Raw genomic sequence first — 22,148 nt, forward strand, 5'->3', positions numbered from 1 at the left:
TTATGTCTAGCCTGTGGTTATGTTACTCGTACTATGTTCCTGGTAACAATGAGTCATGTTTATTGCTGCTGTTGTCACTCATTTGTCTCACACACTAGATTATGTTTAAATTTGAAACACTACACATGATACGCAAAAGTTTAATTTGTATCCAGACAAGCAGCAAAATTTGGCACAAACATATCGTAATTGAAAACAGCAACAAACTGCCTGTGAAAGAACAAGGCAGAAACTTGGGATGATTTTTTGTCCCTTCCTGGAGGTGGCGAGAGAGGAGTAAGAAGTGGAAGCAATCAGGTGAGCTTACGCTCAAGTGAAACTTGCTCCCTTCTTGTCACGTGTATGTGTGGGTGGCATGGTGGCACAATGGTTAGCACTGCTGCCTCACAGCTCCAGAGACCTGGGTTCAATTCCTGCCCCAGGCGACTGATTGTGTGGAGTTTGCACATTGTCTGTGTGGGTTTCCTCCGGGTGCTCCGGTTTCCTCCCACAGTCCAAAAATGTGCAGGTTAGGTGAATTGGCCATGGGAAATTGCCCGTAGTGTTAGGTGAAGGGGTAAATGTAGGGGAATGGGTCTGGATGGATTCGCTTCGGAGGGTCGGTGTGGACTTGTTGGGCCGAAGGGCCTGTTTCCACACTGTAAGTAATCTAATCAATTAAGTACTGGGCACGATGATCTTTTGTCTGCTGCATTTGGACACTGTGTACTTCTGTATCTGAGGAATCATGAGTTGTAATGAACACTGTGAACATCCCCAATTCTAACTGTGTGTTGGAGGGAAAGTTATTAATGAAGATGATTGTGTCTAGAATATTACCCTGAAGAACCCTGTAGAGATATCCTAGGAAAACTCTATGACTGGCCTCCCACATCTACAATAATTTTCCTTTGTGTGTGATATGACAAATGAAGTGTTTTCCCCTAATTCCCATTGGCTCCAGTTTTGCTAGGGCTCCTTGATGCCACACAGCTAAATGCATTGTTGATGTCAAAGACAGTCACATTTATCTCACTCCTGGAATTCAGCTCTTTCGCTCATGATTAGACCGATGGTATAATGAGGTCAGGAATCAAGTGGCCTTTGATGGAAACCAAACTGGATTTGTCCTGCCTTTTGTACGCAGGAGATGCCTGGGCAATTTTCATCTTGACAATTCCAGTGTTGTCAGTATACCGAAACAGCTGGGCTAGGGTCTCAGCTAATGCTGGGTCACAAGTCTTCAATACTAATACAGGAATGTTACCATGGCCCATAGTCTTTGCAGGTTCCAGCATTAGCGATTTTTGAGAAGTTGTATGTAAGTTAGCTCGCTGAGCTTGAAGGTTCGTTTTCAGATGTTTCGTCACCATACTAGGTAACATCATCAGTGAGAGTCACCGATGGTATGTCTCACCTCTCTATTTATAGGTCTTGGTTTCTTAAGATTGGTGATGTCATTTCCATTTTTTTTTCAAGGGAAGGTAGATAGGGTCTAAATTGATGTTTATTGATGGAGTTCTGGTTAGAATGCCACGCCTCTAAGAATTCTCGTGTGTGTCTTTGTTTCGCCTGCCCGAGGATGTGTGTGTTGTCCCAGTCAAAGTGGTCTCCTTCTTGGTCTTTGTATAGAAACTTGTGATTGTGGGTCATGCCTTCTGATGGCCAGCTGGTGTTCATGTATTCTGGTGGCAAGCTTCCTGCTATTTTGACCGATGTAATGTTTTTTACAGTTCTTGCATGGTATCTTGTAAATGACTCTAGTTTTGCTGGTGTTATCGATTACATTTAGGTTCATTAGTCGCTGTTTAAGCGTGTTTGTTGCTTGTGGGCTACCATGATGCCGAGGGGTCTGAGTAGTCTGGAAGTCATTTCTGATATGTCTTTGATGTAAGGTAATGTGGCTATAGTTTTTGGTTGCATTGTGTCTGGTTATTTGGGTTTGTTTCTGAGGAATCGGCAGATTGTGTTTATTGAGTCCCTGTTTTTCTTGAAAACATTATATAGATATTTTTCTTATGCTGTTTATAGTTCTTGGGTGCAGCAGTGTGATGTAGCTCATTGAAATAACGTTTTGATGCAGTTCCCTTTGTGGATGCTGGGATGATTGCTTCTGAAGTGAAGAAAGTTGAGCATTAAGTGTGTTTCCTTCCTTTTGTCAGCCTATTCAGGTGTAATAGCTTGTCTTATGGTCTGCTGTGTTTCTTCGGTAAGACTTTTACTTTTTAAAGTGGATTCAAATGCTGCAAGGAAATCCTTTTTACTCGTGTCTTTGTAATTGTAGTTTAACCCTCTGACTAACACTACTCTTTCTGTATCGGTAGGTGGACGGTCTGAAAAATTTTTGTATCCAAGCATGTGTTGTATGAAATGTATTTTTGTGTGAGTTTATGAAACTTACCTTGAAGTCTGAGTTTTTGTTTTCTTTTTCTGTGTTTGCTGTGGTTTAAAGCTGATGGTTTGTTCTAATGCATTTGTCCATTCAAGGTCCATCATGGTAATGAACAAAGATTTCCGGTACAAAATCTCCTAATTGTATTTATGGGGACGGTTGTGAGCATCATTTATAATTTCTTTAAGCATTCTGTTTTTTTCTTGGCTAGTGAGGTGTTGAGGGGCATTTGTGTTTTAGATATTGAGGAAGTATTTGATTCCTGAGGGACTCGTGCAAGAACAAAAGTTGTTTGTGGGTGGCAAAGGTCTCACCTGTGTCCATCAATAAACACGTTGATTTAGACCCTATCTACCTTCCCTTGAAAAAAATGAACCGGCAATGACATCACCCACCTTAAGAAACTAAGACCTATAAATAGAGAGTTGGGACACACCACCAGCGCTTCACCAGAGACTCTCAGTGATGATGTTATTTAGTATGGTGACAAAACGTTTGAAAAGAAACCTTCAAGCTCAGCGAGCTAACTTACATACTTAGGCTCCAGTATCTTCAACTGTCTTTGATATCACATGGAGTAAATTTAATTGGTTGAGAATGAGCATCTGTGCTGTTGGGGACCTCAAAAGGAGGCTGAGAAGGATCAATAATTAGCCACTTCAGTCTAAAGTTGGATGCAAATACTTCATCCTTGACTTATAGAGTCATAGAGATGTACAGCATGGAAACAGAACCTTCGGTCCAACCCGTCCATGCCAACCAGATATCCCAAACTAATCTAGTCCCACCTGCCAGCACCCGGCCCATATTCCTCCAAACCCTTCCTATTCATATACCCATCCAAATGCCTCTTAAATGTTGCAATTGTACCAGCCTCCACCACATCCTCTGGCAGCTCATTCCATACACGTACTACCCTCTGCGTGAAAATTCTTCATGTGTTCTGGATCCCCTCACCACTGAGGATGGAATTCATGTGGATGCTCCATTTCCTATCAGTTGTTTCATTGTCCACCACTGTTCATGACTGGATATGAAAGGATTGGGGAGTTTAGGCCTAATTTGTTAGTGCTGGGATCACTGAGCCCTGTCTATTGCATGCTTCTTCCACTGTTTGCAATGCATGTTGCCTTGTGTCATAATCTAACCAAACTGAAACCTCAGTCTTCAGTATACTTGGTGCTATTCCAGGCAGGCCTTCCTGCAAGCTTGAAGGATTTGGTTTTCATATTTATTCTGCTGTTTATGCTCTTTAAAAAAAGTCTGTATAAAAATCTATATTACAGCCTAGTACTTACTCTGAATTTTTAAAAACTTGCAGTTGTTTCTGTCCTCTTGTTTCTTTCCTTGTTGCTGTTTTGAAATTCGCAGGCTTATGCCTGTAGGTGGCTTCATGCCAAAGAGGAGAATAATAATGTCACATCCACATGTTCTTGTTTTGCCTGTTTTCCAAGCAATGGATGGTATAAGTATCTGATGCCTGGACACAAGTAAGACCTTTTTGATATAGAAAATAGTTTTCTCAATGCTGTCCCTATATTTTGCTCCAGGATCATGTTCTGAAACTGAAGCTGCGCTTCATCATGTTTTAAACTGCTGCTTTTTAAAATCAGGCCAGCAGTGGTCTCCTTTGTTCTGGTGAAGGGAGCAAGAATATTCTCAAATACCTCTTCTTTCTGTACAGATTGTACCACTTTATGCTTGTTTGTTAACTTTAGCACTAAATTCAGGTAAATGATGAAGAATACAGTAGGAAAAGAACTATTCACAATTGCCACCAGTGCTATCATTGTTTCAACCATCAGTACTAACTTGCTTCCATGAACTAGCTGTACTGAATCATCTGTCGGTGGCCATGAAATTAATGTGCTTTCTAGGATCAAAAATCACTGCCTGTATGATCTGGTCTAAGGGCTGCTCTCTCTGTTAGCTCACATAACATCATTCCAAGTATGAGGATAATTGAAGAAGTTGGGATTGCTCTCCTTGAAGAGAGGAGGCTGAGAGGAAACTTGATAGAAGTTTACAAAATCATGCGCAGGCTGGATAGCATAGAAAGTGAGAAACTGTTCCTATTCATTAAAGAATAAAGAATAAAAGGGCATGGATTTAAAATGAAGTGCAAGGGTGAGGTTAGAAAAAAAATTCCCACAGTGAGTCGTTATGGCATGGAATGCACTGGCTGGAAATGTAGTGGAGGCAGGTTTAACAGAGACAGTAAAGATAGCTTTGGACAAAACTTTGTGTCAAATAGTGTGCAGGGAAATGGGGAAAAGACAGGAGACTGACACTAGATTGGTACTCTCCTAGTGCCAGTACAGGCATGATGGGCCAAAGGCTTTCTTCTGCACTCTAACTATTCTGTGTTTCTGTGGCATACCATAATGATCAGGATCTAGTTGAAACTAATGCCTTGAAAGACGATTAAAAACACTAACTACTTGCAGTGCTATAATATCAGACATATGCATAATCTGTGTTCTATGTGTGTACTGATGTTACTGTTAGTTTAGATACTGTTAGATTGACTGATGATTGCACTACAATAATTTTTACAGATTGCGAATGATGACAGGCACAGTGGATACCTTTAATGGAATGTCATATGTGGAGGTGAACTGGTTTTGGGCACAACACAACATCATAGTTCCCCAGTTATGAGACTAGCCACATTTTTTGCAGGCTGAGGAGGCAGATAATCAGGGAGATGGCAAGTTGGAGGCCCTTAAGTGGCTATTAGTTGACAACTTAAGGGCTTGAATTGCTGGCAAAACCTGCTAAGTGGCAACTTTACCACTGTTGCTTGGTCAAAACCATGAAAGTCCCTTCTTAGAAGAACTATATGTGTCCCTACACTGCAAGGATGACAACAGTACAAGAAGGCAACTCACCACCATCTTTCTCTGAGGCATTTAGGGATGGGATGCTAATGCTGGCCTCAGCAGGCACTGCACACATACTCCCCAAAAACTATAAAAAACATATTGGGAATGAAATCTTGCAGCTTAATCCTTTGTTGACAATGTAGAAAGACTTCAAGTCTTTGTGTATTGAGGCAGTAGATCATGTTGCAACAATTATATGTCCATAATTCTGTACATTTACCCAATATGCTTTAATCATCTAACTAGGTTTATTTTTCTGGGCTTTTCAGACAACTACCATTGTTGAAACAGAAGGGGCAACACATCCAGACATCAGCTATTTAAACCTTTTCTAGCCATGATATGGAAGTCAGCAGCCTGCATGGTAAAGCTGTCCTTGTCCCAGAGAGCTGTGGGGCAAAGTCCTTGCATATATTTAAGGCTGAGACAGATAAATCCTTGATCTTTAGAGAAAATACAGGAAAGTGGACGTGAGGAATGTCAGATAGCCTTAATCCTTTTGAATGATGGGACAGGTTTGAGGGGCAGAATGGCCCACTCCTGTTCCTATTTCTTAAGGTCTTAGGCAGTGGAATAGGAGAGTATTCTTTTGGTGATTCCAGTAACAAGTGAGAGGAAAATGCTAGTGGGAAGGGTGGTACATGAAATAGCTCCTAGAGCATGCTTACACACCCAGTCAGAGATCGTGGAGAATTGTCCCATCGACTTGAAGAGGGTCTGGAAATGAGGCATCAGCAGTCTTCAGGAATCTACATGTCATTTCACTGATGATAAAGCTGGATGTAGCTATATGTGGCGACCCCTCTCTCAGGGATGCTCAGATAGGCCATTCAGGTGTTTGACCATATCCACCTACTTGGGCCAGCTGAATGTTAAAATGAACAGCGGCTTAAATCAGACATGGTTATCCCACAATCTGGTCCCCCCAGTGACCACTCTACTTACAAATGTAAATACAGCAGTAACTAAATTAAATTCAGCCTTGAGATGAAATAAATTGTTGAACCAAATGGTCCTTTAAAAAGTATTATTAAAATAATGGATCTAGATTACCTACATGATTATTTTCAAAATAACAACCGCGATATTTAATATTTGAAAAGTGCACAGATGGTATTTTTCAGCATTTGAGCAAGTCTTTCTGATGGTGAAGCAGTTATAATTGGTACTTCATTATTGAATAACTACTGTGCAATGGGTACAAGTAATAACCAACAGATGTGGAGACAGTTGTTCAAAACCAAAGAGTTAGAATGAAGCAATGCTGTAGATCAAAACATCTTTTGTTGTCAATGTTGTTTTGTTCCTCTGACTTGTTTTGTTGGATGTTTATTTAATACAATGTGTGGAGGAGGGAGGGTGCATGTCTTTCGTACTTTTTCGTTGGATTTTAAGAAGAAGTTAAAACTAAGTCTTTGAAGTAATTAGTCTTCCAGACATAAGTTTCTTTGGTAAGACAGCAATCAAAATATCTAGGCTGGGAATTTCCCATTTTTTTTTGACTAAGTGCCTGGTTGAGTGTAGTAGGTAGAAACTAACATATTGTCCATCACCAGTGAGATAACCAGTGAGTATGAAATATGCGAGTTTCTAGCCCGGCCAGGTACCATTACACTGACATGTCAGATCATCAGAAGCTGCCAGCTAATGAGAGACTGCCACTCACCTGTGGCTTCACCTGATGAAGGAGCAGAGCTCCGAAAGCTTGCAATTTCAAATAAACCTTTTGGGTTATAACCTGGTGGTTTGTAACTTCTGACTTAATCAGAGGCTCTCTTTGCTTGAGTCCTAAAGATTCTTGGTCATGATCTATTCTGATGGGGATCCAGTTGTAATCTCTTCTTCTTGCAGGGTGGATGTGGAGGGACAGGGTGTCAAGAATTTCTGAGGTAAGGCAATCCTCTTTCCCACCATGTTTGTCTCCTACTGCATCTAGATCGGGGCAATTGAATGCTGCCTACCTCCCTCTGCAGATCAGCAGGCAAGTCAGCGATGTGCTCCCTTAGGTTAAACAGCACGGCCAGTATGATGTGGTAAATTACTTCTATGTGTGTTATCTGAAGCAATTTATACCACAAAGCTCAGATTCTTGTTGAGACAGATGTCTAGAAGTTTATTAACAACACTCACTGTGGCTCAGTGATTAGCACTGCTGCCTCACAGTGCCAGGGACCTGGGTTCAAGTCTAGCCTCGGGCGACTGTCTGTGTGGAGTTTGCACATTCTCCCCGTGCCTGTGTGGGTTTCCTCCGGTTAGTCCGGTTTCCTCCCACAGTCCAAAGATGTATAGGTTGGGTGAATTGGCCATGCTAAAATTCCCATAGTGATAGGTGCATTAGTCAGGGGTAAATATAGGCTAGAGGAATAGGTCTGGGTGGGTTACTCTTTGGAGGGTCGGTGTGAACTTGTTGGCCAAAGGGCCTGTTTCCATGCTGCAGGGAGTCTAATCTAATCACTATTTACATTGCTGTAGTAACATGCTGTCCTTCACCAATGAGATAACACACCATAGCACACACCAATCCACTCATTGCATGTTTAATGAGCAGGGGATATACATACTCAAAATATAAATATATACACTCTGGTTCTGTGCTTACTGATGTTACTGTACATTATGTGTCCATAACTGACTGACTGAACACATTACACAGGTCGCATTGGATTGAGAACATGACTACAGGTGAGGCAGGTATATTTATACTAACTTTTAAAAGTTATAATATCGTGTCACTATCATAAAGTTACCACTCTAGTCTGGAAACTATGTAATAATATAACATCACCTCTTTACCCTTGAAAAAATGTCAATCTTTTTTCTAATAACATGAGCAAGCATTCATGGAGATATTTTGGATTGAAACTTACGTTTTCTTGTCGAGAGTGTGGCGCTGGAAAAGCACAGCAGGTCATGTCAGTCACAGCCTCATTCCTGATGAAGGGCTTTTGCCCAAAATGCCGACTCTCCTGCTTCTTGGATGTTGCCTGAGCTGCTGTGCTTTTCCAGCACCACACTCTCAACCCTAATCTCCAGCATCTCCAGTCCTCACTTTCGCCTTACATTTTCTTGGTTAATTGCATCAAGGTTTTTGGAGGGTGTTTCACTATGTGTCGTAGTGAAATTTATTGCAGTACGTTTCTAAATTCACCTTATTAGTTACCTACTCCACCACTAAGGTTCTAATCTGATTCTAGCCCCATTTTACCCTGCAATGTTCCTAAAACAATTCGCTTCTGTTGTGTACCAGAGCAAACCCCCTTCAAATATATCCAGGAAGTAGCTGAGACCCTAACCTTTATCTTATTTAAAGGTAAATGTAAGGTGCTGTGTTCTAGATGTAGTTCGATTGGTTATACAACTGGGCTTTAAGCAAAGCACACTTTATTCCTATCCTTCAGTTAAAATACAAACAAAAGAAAGAAGGATTGGTATAACTTTAACTCTAAGTCTTATAGAATAATAGATTATTTAACTACTTAACAGCAACTGTTCCAATTTCGTAACATCTCAAAAACATACCCTGGGCAAAGATGGATTCAGTATAATAAATTGTCTCACATGCAAAGTTTCTTGAGCCCAGGAGGAAAGAACACCAAGAGAAAATTCTGGTAGAGAAAGAGGTATGGTAGCTTCCATCTTCAAAACCCCTTCAATTACTGAAAGCATGGTTCTGTGGAAGCCTGATTCCACCCATTCAAGCTGCTTCTATTGTTCTAACTTTAGAAAATACTACAAGGCCTCACAAGTTGTTTACTTCATTGGCTTGGAAGAGACAACTCAGTAACTATGGCTCAAATCCTGTCTTCAAACACACAATTAAACAAAATACACCTCTTAAAGCCATAGTATTGTCACACATCTCAATGGATATCTGCTAAAAGACTTGCATTCTTTGTACCCACGGCATGTTTGAAAGGTTGATGTGAATTGAGACAAGTGTTGGCATTGCCCCTCATCAATACCATTAAGACAGAACAGCTAGAAAGCCATACTACTCTCAGTGCATAGCTGGCATAGCTGGTACTCTCTTGCACATAGAATGCCATTCTCTCTCCATAGTCACAGTTTAACCAGGTCACACAATTTACCTATCCTTATCCACATCCCATCCAACCACCCGGTCTAGGTCACTGTTACTCTGCAGCGTGTCACAGACAGGCAAGATATTGGACAATTCCAATGAGTTCCTATTTACAGGCAGCAGAAACAACCACAAAACAAAATGAGTTGAGACTGCAGATTGCCCTCACATTGTAAAACAAAAGCTGACATCTTGACCAATGGCTATGTTACATGCGATAATGGTGAGCTGCACCCAGCTCTCACTGACAGGAAGCGGGTATTAGTCAGGTTCTGTCTATCTTGTGTTGCCTGGTGGAGCTGAACTTTATCTTGTTCAAGGAGAGTTTCCTTCTGTCCACTGTCCTCGTACTCCTCCTTGAAACACTGCTCCCATTTCCCCCGTCCCTCAGTATCCTGCACACTGCCTTCTCCAGAACACCAGGATGATACAGCATGCTCTTTCAGGACTGTATTGAGGAAGTGGAGCTGCAACTTCAACCACCCTATCATCTAGTCTGTCAGGGTCCTGCTCGAGACATGGGTGGCATTGTGTCTGCGCTCAGCATCAGTCACAGGGAGCACACGGTAGTGTCATGAGCCAGGGTCAGATTAGGTATCCCTTGTCCCCAGTGACCAGCCTTGTAAAGTTCCTGGATACTTAAACAACTAGGTATATGAGAGAACTCCAGGATATATGTAGTCACTGCCAGGGTAGCAAGCACACACCTTTAGAAAGTAGTAATGATGACCACAGATATCCTGGACATTAATGCAATGGATCCCAAAGCTAATCCTTCCTGTTGATGAATTCTACAGCATGGTGATACTGCCCCTCAGTGCCATGCGTGCACACTCAATAGCACCCTGTGCCACAGGGAATTCAACTATGTTTTCGTACCAACAATTAACTCCCACCCCCGACTAGGCTGAGGACCAGCCCCCAGCAAGGCCATTTGTTTGAATAATTGTGCTGTACATCTCTATGACTCTGTGACTCGAAGTGCAAACACACTCAGAGGCAAGGCATGGCACAGCACAACATAGCAAGGCCAGACAAGGGAAGGATACAATGGGCTTGCCGGTAGATGCTCAGTGAGTGAGCTGCCCTGAGATGGTGCTTGGTCCAAGCTTTGAGCTCGGAGCCAAAGGGTCCTGTATGCAAAGGGTCCTTTCAGCAGCTTTACAATTCTGCTGGCTGGTGTGTGCTGTAATACAGCCCTATACTTCCTAAACATCGCACACGTGGAGTGGAGTGGAGCCATGAGGATCAATACTGTTGTTAAATATAATATCCTTTGACTGGGGTGTATACAATGATAGATCATGCCCTAAGATGCTGTTTGGTGCTCAGCAACACTGACGCTGTTCACAGCCAGGGGTGAGCTGACGTCACCAGGTAGCCACTCTAACTTTCATCTTGTGCATTTTGTGGGAAGCTGAATATTAATGGGGTGAACTGAGACATTAATAAGGCATTTAACAGGCCATGACCCTGCTAATTGACAATGCACTGCTGCCTACTGAGGAACTCACTCTACTGCTCAGTGAATATACAAAGATGCAGTGAAATGCTCCTGAAGTTGAGGTAGGTCTCAGAGGACGCTTTGTGTGAGTCTGCCTTAAATCTCACCACAGTCCCCACCATTCAGGCCTACAGAATTCTGCACAATGGTATATTTTGGGTAAGTGTCAATCTCATTAAAGTTGCTTTGAGTATTTCTCTGTAACACTTGGTATGTTTGCTTTTGCTATGGTATCAAACACCACAGTAAACTGCCTACTCTGTAGAGGCACCCTTCTGGTCTAATGTTAACTGGATTCTGGCACACACTGTAACCAGAAGAATCTGCCACTAATGTGATAGTCTGGAATAGACCAGCATCCCTGGCACTAGCGCCATCTTTAGAAGGCACCTGACAAACACTGCCAATCAGCGCTGCTACACGGGCAGCTCATTGTCTCAGTGGTTAGCACAGCTGCCTCACAGCTCCAGGGAATCGGGTTCAATTCCAGCTTCGGGCAACTGTCTGTGTGGAGTTTGCACATTCTCCCCGTGTCTGTGTGGGTTTCCTCTAGGTGCTCTGGTTTCCTGCCACAATCCAAAGATTTGCAGGTTAGGTGAAATGGCCATGATAAACTGCCCATAGTGTTCAGGGATTAGGTTAGGTGCATTAGTCAGGGCTAAGATATAGGATAATAGTGTAAGGGAATGGGTCTGGGTAGGTTACTCTTCAGAGGGTCGGTGTGAATTTGTTGGGCTGAAGGGATTCCATGATTCTATGAAAAATCAGAGCTGCCCTACACTGTTAATGATATTTGCCTGGGATGTGGCAAGATAGAGTGAAGTTAGTGCCCTACTTTGTGGACAGGGAACTGGAGGTCCTGGTGTTTCAGAGCAAGGAAGTCCTTGACTCCTAGGAGTGACAGTGGATACCATGCCATCAAACCCTGCCAACCATGCCCAATATTGTCACCCATTTGTTGAGCTCTTATTTTAAGTTAATCACCTCTCTGTAGAGCCAGAGAAAGAGTCACCAACTGCTCTCTGCTGTCTCACACTCACTCCATCTCTGCACCTACCAGTGCTCTACCCCTCTCACTATTACATGCAACAACTTCCCTCAACCACTCTCACCCCCTCCAGCTCCCTCTCCTCATAATCCTGCATGGCCTCTGTTCTACCTACTCACTGACTATCATGCCAAGAAATGTCAGTGTCCAGACTCCTCATTCCCACTGGTCGAATAGGAAGCTGGATATTAATGAGGTGTATTTTGCATCTCATGCAGCTAACAAAAGCAATATCACTGTCAATAGGTATCTCACTGCTCCTGAGCATTTGTTTCACTCCCAGAATTCTGATTGAAAATGTGACAAGTTTCCCCTGACATGAAGAAAGGTGTTGCGTGACTTCTCATGCGATTTTTCCAGGTTTCTCGCCATAACCCATATTGTTCAGAGTCGCATCAAATTATACAGCACAATACCTTCCGTATCTAAGCTGGCAGCCTCTGTGATGAGTGATTGATTAAACATATGACACAGTATATAAGGGCTTAGCTGGCTGGAGAATTGGTTTGTGATGTCAAATAAATAATAAAGTAAGCTTTGCACAGTCAAGCAGAGAATGACACAACCCATGAAAATGTAGAGATTAGATTGCTTACAGTGTGGAAACAGGCCCTTCGGCCCAACAAGTCGACACCGACCCGCCGAAGCGCAACCCACCCAGACCCATTCCCCTACATTTACCCCTTCACCTAACATTACAGGCAATTTAGCATGGCCAATTCACCGAACCTGCACATTTTTGGATTGTGGGAGGAAACCCACGCAGACACAGGGAGAATGTGAAAACTCCAAACAGAGAGTCGCCTGAGGCAAGAATTGAACCTGGGTCTACTAGCACTGTGAGGCAGCAGTGCTAACCACTGTGCCACCCAAATAGTTTAGCAAGTTTGGAGGCAGTGTGGGAATTTAGTGCAGAGGGGAAGAAATACTTATTGTTTCCTTTTTTGGGCTCATACTTTGTAAGGTTTGATAAATTAAAGCCCAGGAAAAAGGATTCATTGCCACAGAAGGCTGTAGAGACCAGGTCATTGAGTATATTTAAGACTGAGATAGATAGCTTCTTGAGTATCAAGGAGATCAAGGGTTATGGGGAAGAAGTGTGAGAATGGGGTTGAGAAACTTATCAGCCATGATTGATTGGGAGAGCAAACTTGATGGGCTGAAAGGCCTAATTTCTGCTCCTATGTCAAATGTTCTTATGGCCTTATGGACCTAGGAGGTGGTGGGGAATGGAATGAATGGATCAGTGGAGACAGAGCCCAGAAAGACAGACAAAGATAATTAGGCAGACAATGCGGTGGCTAATAAAAAGGAATGCAGAAAAGCTAATAATGGGGATAATGAGTAGGTGAAAATGGGTTAGCTGTGCTGAAAGCAGCCCATTTCATGACAGGGTTTCAGTGTGGGCATGCGTGAAGGCCGTGGAAAGAGGTGTTTAGACTCTACGATTATTGTACTCTATATTTAATCCAACACCTGCAGGATTCTCAAGCAGAAAATGAGATCCCATTCTTCCACCTTGAGCTAAGATTTGCTGGAGCATTGCAGTAGGCTTGAGACAGAGATGTTGGCCAGGAACCCCGATGGTGTATTGAAGTGATAGGCCACAGGAAGCTCAGGTTATTTTTTGTGACCAGGAGGTAAGTCTTCTGTGAAGTGTTTACCCAGCCTGCATTTCATTTCCCCAATGTAGAGGAAAATACACCTAGTAGATTAGTTTGAGTGAAATGCAGGTATATCGTTGATTCACCTGAAAGGTGCATCTATCTGGAGCCTTTGATTGTGAGGAATGGGAAGGTAAACAGACAAGTGTTACACCTCCTACGATTGCATGGGAAGGTGCTTTTGGCATATGGAGAAGTATTGAGAATGGAGGAGATGTGGACCACTGTGTCCCAGAGGGAATGGTCTCTGCAGAAGGCTCAGGTGGGGGGGGGGGGTTGGGTAAATATGTGCCTGATAGTGGCAGCCTGTTGGAAGTAACAGAAATAATGGCTAATGATCCTGCCAACAGCCAGCCCATTTTCACCTAATTATGGTGGCTATTCTCAGTTTTTTCCCTTCCCCAGCTTTCCATCAGCCATCCCTTTGTCCCTCTCACCCTGGCTCCATCTTTATCTATGTGCTCACTCTTTACCCCCACAACCCCTGTCATCAACATAAATACCACGTTTTTCTATCTCGTATCAGTTCTGAAGAAGGTTCTCTGTACTCTGTTATGGATCAGACCCGACTCCCTCAACATTTCTTAAGAAGGTAGACTGGACCTTGCATGTTTTTTAAAGGTAGATGTGAAGTGCTATGTTCCAGAAAGGAAATGACTGGTTAAACTACCCAATATTAAACAAAACATAATTTATTTAACCATTATAGTTAAAATAGAAACAAAAGAAAGAGGAATCCAGAATAACTTAACTATTGGAGTTAAAAATCACACAACACCATGTTATAGTCCAACAGGTTTAATTGGAAGTACTAGCTTTTGGAGCGCCGTTCCTTCATCAGATGGTTGAAGGATCAGTGCTCCGAAAGCTAGTGCTTCCAATTAAACCTGTTGGATTATAACCTGGTGTTGTGTGATTTTTAACTTTGTGCACCACAGTCCAACACCGGCATCTCCAAATCTTAACTATTGGAAAACTTAACCTAATAATAGATACTGCACCTCTTACTAATTAATTGTTCCAATATAGTAACATCCCACAAACACACCCCTTGGCAAAAAGAAAAATTCAAATACAGTTTCAGAACATGCAGTTCTTCAGTCCAGGAGGAAACAGCATAAGAGAGATTTCAGAGAAAGTAGCCATAGGAACCATTCTCTGAAGCTCCAACCCTTCTGAGACCCCAAACAGCCCTTGAATGTTACAACTAAAAGAAACCGACAAAACCTGGTCTGTGAGAGCTGGCCACTCCCCTTCCATTGTTCCAATTGTTTTAAAAAGACCTAAAGGCCTCTTAAAGTATTTACTTATGTCATTTCAGTAGCCAGTTCAGCACCTCTGCCTTTACAGTGTCTCTCCAAAAAAACCCAGGACAAAATAATCTTTTTAAAGTGATCGCATGATCACAACTCAAAACTCTAACTCTGTTTTCTCTCCAAAGGTCCAGCCAGGTGATAAGAGTTTCACCAGCACTTTATGTTTTTATTTCAGATCTTCAGCATCCACAGTTCTTTGTTTAGTTTTGTTGTTTTTGTTGTTTGGTGTTTTACAGAAATGCCATGCAGTTAAACCAATCTGGACAACAAATCCCGCATAAATTGCCACATGATTCTCAAACTTCACATATTTCTGCTCTGAGGAAAAGGACAAGACCAAAGTGGTGGGAATTTATTGTTGGTGCACTGGAGATGCTGTCACACCATACCACCACAAACTTTCTTAAACAACTCTTCTCAGTAACTTCTAATGAGAAGCAGAACCAATTTATGAGTTATATTTATGAACAATTCTGACCACTGAAATTGCTCTGAAAAGTCTTATTCTGGGACGATTATGCTGAATAACGTTTAACAAACTGCAACCACATTTAAAAAAAATGTGCTTTTGAACTATTCTCTTAAAGTAAAGGAATTGAAATGGTGGAATACAAAAAAAAGACTCTTGATAGCAAACAACCCCCTCTCAATTGGAAGTATTTTATTCAATTGAGGAACCCGTATAATGTGTTCATCCCCACTATCTTCATCCTGGGACTTATCTTTGACCGGAAACTCAAGTGGGCATGCTACATAAACACAGGGGCGACAAGAACAGTTCAGAGGTTTACAATACTGCGGTGAGTAACTCACCTCCTGACTCCCCAGGGCCCGTCCACCATCTTCAAGGCACAAGTCAGGAGTGTGATGGAATACTCCTCACTTGCCTGGATGGGGGAAACTCCAACAACACTCAAGAAGCTCAAAATCCTGGAACTCCTTCCTTAGAAGCATTGTGGGTGTGTCTATACAAAGTGGACTGTAGTGGTTAAGAATCACCCTCTTCTCAAAAGCAAGTAGGGACGGGTAATAAACATTGGCCCAGCCTGTGATGCCCATGTCCCGATAATGAATTTTTAAAAAACACCATGCTCACTGCCTTTCCACTTTGGGCTGGCACACGGGCTGCAGCCAGGCAGATTCCGTCTATAGGTTTCATAGTTTTCATAGCACCACAAGTGGCAGCATCGTGTTGAATCTTGCAGCATTTACATTGTGGAACATAAGGCGATGTGAGTGTCATAGAGTCATAGAGATGTACAGCATGGAAACAGACCCTTCGGTCCACCTTGCCCATGCTGACCAGATATCTCAACCCAATCTAGTCCCATCTGCCAACACCCGGCCCATATCCCTCCAAACCCTTCCTATTCATATACCCAATCAAAATGCCTTTTAAATGTTGCAATTGTACCAGCCTCCACCACTTCCTCTGGCAGCTCATTCAAGACATGTACCACCCTCCGTGTGAAAAAGTTGCCCATATGGTCCCTTTTATATCTTTCCCCTCTCACCCTAAACCTATGCCCTCCAGTTCTGGACTCCCCAACCCCAGGGAAAAGACTTTTCCTATTTACCCTCTCCATGTCCCTCATAATTTTTTAAACCTCTATAAGGTCACCCCTCGGCCTCAGATGCTCCAGGGAAAATAGCCCCAGTTTGTTCAGCCTCTCCCTATAGCTCAAATCCTCCAACCCTGGCAACGTCTTTGTAAATCTTTTCTGAAGCCTTTCAAGTTTCACAACATCTTTCCAATAGGAAGGAAACCAGAATTGCACGCAATATTCCAACAGTGGCCTAATCAATATCCTATACAGCCGCAACATGACCTCCCAACTCCCAACTCTGACCAATTAAAGAAAGCGTACAAGTGCCTTCTTCACTATCCTATCTACCTGCGACTCCACTTTCAAGGAGGTATGAACCTGCACTCCAAGGTCTCTTTGTTCAGCAACACTCCCTAGGACCTTACCATTAAGTATATAAGTCCTGCTAAGATTTGCTTTCCCAAAATGCAGCACCTCGCATTTATCTGAATTAAACTCCATCTATCACTTGTCAGCCTGTTGGCCCATCTGATCAAGATTCCATTGTAATCTAAGGTAACCTTCTTCACTGTCCACTGCACCTATAATTTTGGTGTCATCTGCAAACTTACTAACTATACCTCTTATGCTCACATCCAAATCATTTATGTAAATGACAAAAGGTAGAGGACCCAGCACCGATCCTTGTGGCACTCCACTGGTCACAGGCTTCCAGTCTGAAAAACAACCCACCACCACTGTCCTCCGTCTTCTAACTTTGGGCCAGTTTTGTCTCCAAATGGCTAGTTCTCCCTTTATTCCATGAGATCTAACCTTGCTAATCAGTCTCCCATGGGGAACCTTGTCGAACAACTTACTGAAATCCATATAGATCACATCTACCGCTCTGCCCTTATCAATCCACTTTGTTACTTCTTCAAAAAACTCAATCAAGTTTGTGAGACATGATTTCCCACACACAAAGCCATGTTGACTATCCCTAATCAGTCATTGCCTTTCCAAATACATGCACATCCTGTCCCTCAGGATTCCATCTCACAACTTGCCCACCACTGACATCAGACTCACTGGTCTATAGTTCCCTGGCTTGACCTTACCACATTTCTTAAACAGTGGCATCATGTTTGCCAACCTCCAGTCTTCCAGCACCTCACCTGTGACTATCGAAGATACAACTATCTCAGCAAGGTGCCCAGCAATCAGTTCTCTAGCTTCCCATGGAGTTCTCGGGTACACCTGATCAGGTCCTGCATTTCAAGATATCCAGCTGTACCCGTCTCAGATCGATCTCTTTCCTCACTATCTCCCTGGGTCCCACACCCCCACCTTACTAGTTTAAATCCTCCCAAGCAGTTCTGGCAAATCTCCCTGCCAGTATATTAGTTCCCTTCCAATTTAGGTGCCATCCGTCCTTCTTGTACAGGTCACTTCTACGCCAAAAGAGATTCCAATGACCCAAAAATGTGAATCCTTCTCCCGTACACCAGCTCCTCAGCCAGGCATTCATCTGCTCTATCCTCCTATTCCTGTCCTCACTAGCTCGTAGCACTGGGAGTAATCCAGATATTACTACATGAATGACTCATAACTTATGTGAAGACGTTGAACTAGACACTGTTAGCACCAAACTGAGTGACGTGTCTTTGAAACGTTAGAAATTCCTGTAAGTTTTAATATATTGTCCTGATTGTTTTTGAGATTTTCTACTCACTCCAATAACTTAGGTTGACAACACCGTTAAGTGTGACATTACTCACTAGCACCTGAAGAAGGAGCAAGGCTCTGAAAGCTTGTGTTCCAATAAACCTGTTGGACTATAACCTGGTGTCATGTGATTTTTTTTACCACTATTCGCAGCAACCAAAGTGGTCAGTGGAACTTTTACCTCCAGCAATACTGAATGAGTTAATGTTTAGTAACACAGATGGCAGCTTGATCTCACCCCCATCTCCCTGCTGCTCAATCCCAAATTGGAGGAGGAATGCATAGAGACTACAGCATCTCCCAACAGAGAGCTAGCAAAATTAGAGGAGTCAGTGGATGGTTCCTGGCACAGTGAATTTAGAAGAAAATATCTGAGCAGGCGATACAGCCCTTATCAGACCAGACCCAGTAAGTGAAACCAAACCAGGTGAGGCAAAGAAAGCAACAAAGACAGAATATGCTGGAGAAACTCAGCAGGTCTGTCAGCATCCATGGAGAGAGAGCAGAATTAATGTTTCATGTCCCCCAAGGTTCCCCTTGTCCTCACCGACCACCCCAACAGTCTCCGCATCAAATGCATTATCCTTAAACACTTCCGCCAACTCCAACTGGAACCCACCACCAAGAACATCTTCCCCTCCCCACCCCTCTCCACCTTCTGCAAGGATCGTTCCCTTTGCCAATCCTTGGTTCGCACCATATTCCCCACCAAGCCCTCTGAACCCCCAGGTACCTTCCCCTGCAACCAGAAAAAAATACAGAAACAGCACACCATCCCCTTCACCTCCATCCAGGGCCCCAAACAGTCCTTCCAGGTGAGACTGAGGTTCACCTGCATCTCCTTCAACCTAGTTTACTGTATCCGGTGCTCCCAATGTGGTCTCCCTTACATTGGGAAGACCAAACATAAACTTAGGGAATGATTCACTGAGCATCTCAGCCAGGCCCACTGAGCCATCCTCACCTCCCAGTCACCACCCATTTCAATTCCCCCAACGGCTCCCTTTTTGACATGACCATCCTTGGCCTCCTCCATTGCCGCAGTGAATCAGACCACAAATTAGAGCAGCAACATCTCATCTTTTGCCTGGGCAGCCTACAGCTTAGAGGACCCAACATTGAGTTCTCCAATTTCCAGTAACCTCCCTTCCCATTGCCCGACTCCCTTTCTCGCCCTTCCCCCTCCCTTCCATTCCTCTCATCGACCATTCCTTCCAGCTCCCAACCAAATTCATTCCTTCCATTGAGCAACCAGGCCGTAACCTCTAACTGTGTTCATCTATCCCCAACTTAACACCCTTCCCCTGCCCCCCCCCACCTTTATCTGCAGCTCCCTGCATACCCACCCCCAGTCCTGAAGAAGGGTTATACCCGAAACATTGACTTCTCCACCTCCTAATGCTACCTGGCTTGCTGTGTTCTTCCAGCATCCTGCTTTTCTCCAGTTGATTCTCCAGGCCATCCTATATCCATTCCTTTGTCCGTCCAACTTTCGTTTCTCTCTCTAAGCTCTGTTTCCATCTATTGCTTATTTCACACTACCCCCTCCTCCCCCTTCTTTATCCCTTCAGCATATATATCAACCATTCCCTCACTACAATCAGTTACGAAGAAGGGTCACTGGACCGGAACCATTAACGCTGCTTTCTCTTCGCAAATGTTGCCAGACTTTTTCCAGCAATTCCTGTTTTTCTTTCTGATTTCCAGCATCCACAGTTCTTTTATTTTAAGATGAAGAAAGAGATGAACATAAATGGGAAAAACTAACTTTTCACAAAACTCCTTAACAAGGTAAAAAAAAGTTATCAAAATGTAGAAACCAACATGTACAGTATATATTGGCCCCGTAGGGGAGACTACCCTTTGTTCCCACAGAAAGTGAGCCTGGGGAATTAACAATGGAAAGGTGGCAGATGAATTGAAAAGGTATTTTGCATGAGAGATGCAAATGCATTCTCCAGTACAAGTAACATCCTAAAAATAACTGTAAATCAGAAATTGGAGGGGTTGGGAGAACTCAAGAAAATTAGACCAGGGAAGTGGCATTGAACAAATTGTTGGTCAAGCCCATGTGCTGATCAATTTCATCAATAGCATGCATCATGGTGAGTGAGACAGTTGTTGTATTGCTTTTAATATTCCAAAATTCCCTAGATTTTGGAAAGGTTCCCTTCAATTGAAACATTGCAAATATAACTTCTGCATTCAAAAAGGGAGGGAGACTGAAAGCAGAATAGCAGGATTACCTCAACTATAGCTGTTTTGGTCGACTTTTCATGTGATTTAATAAGAGGACAACATTTGCAATGAAAAATAGTTTGACCACAAGTCCATCAGGCAGTGGTCAGGATTATAATGATGAAGGGCTTTTGCCCGAAACATTGATTTTACTGCTCCTCGGATGCTGCCTGAACTGCTGTGCTCTTCCAGCACCACTAATCCAGAATTATAATGTTTTCAACTCTGTGTGGGAAAAGGAGATGGTGGATCCTGGCTGGTTGTTCCCTGTGCAGACTGTCAAATTCATTTGGCAGAAAGCATCCATTGTCAGAACGTTCCAACAAGTACCACGATTGAGTTTGGTTAGTGCCTGTCAGACCCTTTATATTCATCCAGTCTCTGTGTGCTAACGCACGCTGCCATTGAAGAGATGGTACTGGAGAAGAGACTGTCACTTCTGGAATGTGCCTTTGCAAACAACTTCTGGAGAGAGAGAGATGCAATGGTTCCTGTTGAAATTCATCCCAAGCAACTCCATGACGCAAGATTCTAAGTTTTAAGATCTGTTCCTCCAGCTGCACACAGAGTCAAATACCAGTGTGCCTGAAGGACTACCAATTCGGTGAAAGATGTAAAACTTGCTGGTATTCCAGTGTATAGTGTTGATCTTGACTGCTTGCTGCAGACTGGCACATTCCAATGTCCAGGACGCACTAAAGCTTGGGGCAGCTGGTGCCAAGGCGCAGTGGGGAAATGCCACAATCAGGGGTCTTTCCATCAAAGTATAACAAGGGTCTGTTCAGTTATGAGACCCTCTCAGAGCCTCAAAATGAATATCAATAGTTTCCTTGTAAGTAGGAACTATCTTTGTTATTTTGCAACTGTAGAGAAATTCTGAGAAATGCCAAAATTCCAAATGTTTTATTTGTTTTTTTCTGTCTGCAAAAACTGTTCAGAACAGTTTCCAAACGTTTGCATGTACTAATAGGTGATTTTTTTTAATGAATAAAGGAACGTATACTTCTGAGATAAACACAGGAAAACAAAATTTGAATGCATTCCAAAAGGAGGGTAGGTTTCAGGCTCTGTTCAGACTGAAGCATGAAGGTTCTGATCGGGACTCAACTAAATGCTCAGGTTTGGACCCTGGAGCAATACTTGCAACAGCTTGAATGGAGTGAGCCCGAAAGCATTTCTTTCTGTAACCAATATTCAGTCCAAATCTCCCATACCACCAGCAGCACTTGGAAAAGGGACACTTCATACAGCTCAAAAAGAGGAATTGGGATTCTACTGAAAAAAAAGCACACTTACAAATTCCATCAAAAACAAAGCAAATATACCCCTGGAAACTTATGTATTTTTACAGCGTTGATCTACTTCTTAATGAAATCACTGAGATCAATCTGAGACTGGTATACTTGAGAACAGAAGCGAGTCAAACAGGGCAGGCAGGGACAAAGTAGGACTAATAAATTAAACTGCATTTATTTCAATGCAAGGGGCCAAACAGGGAAGGCAGATGAACTCAGGGTATGGTTAGGAACATGGGAATGGGATATCACAGCAATGGGATATCACAGAAACATGGCTCAGGGATGGACAGGACTGGTAGCTTAATGTTCCATGATACAAATGCTACAGGAAGGATAGAAAGGGAGGCAAGAAAGGAGGGGGAGTGGTGTTTTTGATAAGGGATAGCATTACAGCTGTGCTGAGGGAGGATATTCCCAGAAATATATCCGGGGAAGTTATTTGGGTGGAACTGAGAAATAAGAAAGGGATGATCACCTTATTGGGATTGTATT

The sequence above is a fragment of the Hemiscyllium ocellatum genome, chromosome 1, assembly GCF_020745735.1.
Source record: "Hemiscyllium ocellatum isolate sHemOce1 chromosome 1, sHemOce1.pat.X.cur, whole genome shotgun sequence".
NCBI classification, from domain to species: domain Eukaryota; kingdom Metazoa; phylum Chordata; class Chondrichthyes; order Orectolobiformes; family Hemiscylliidae; genus Hemiscyllium; species Hemiscyllium ocellatum.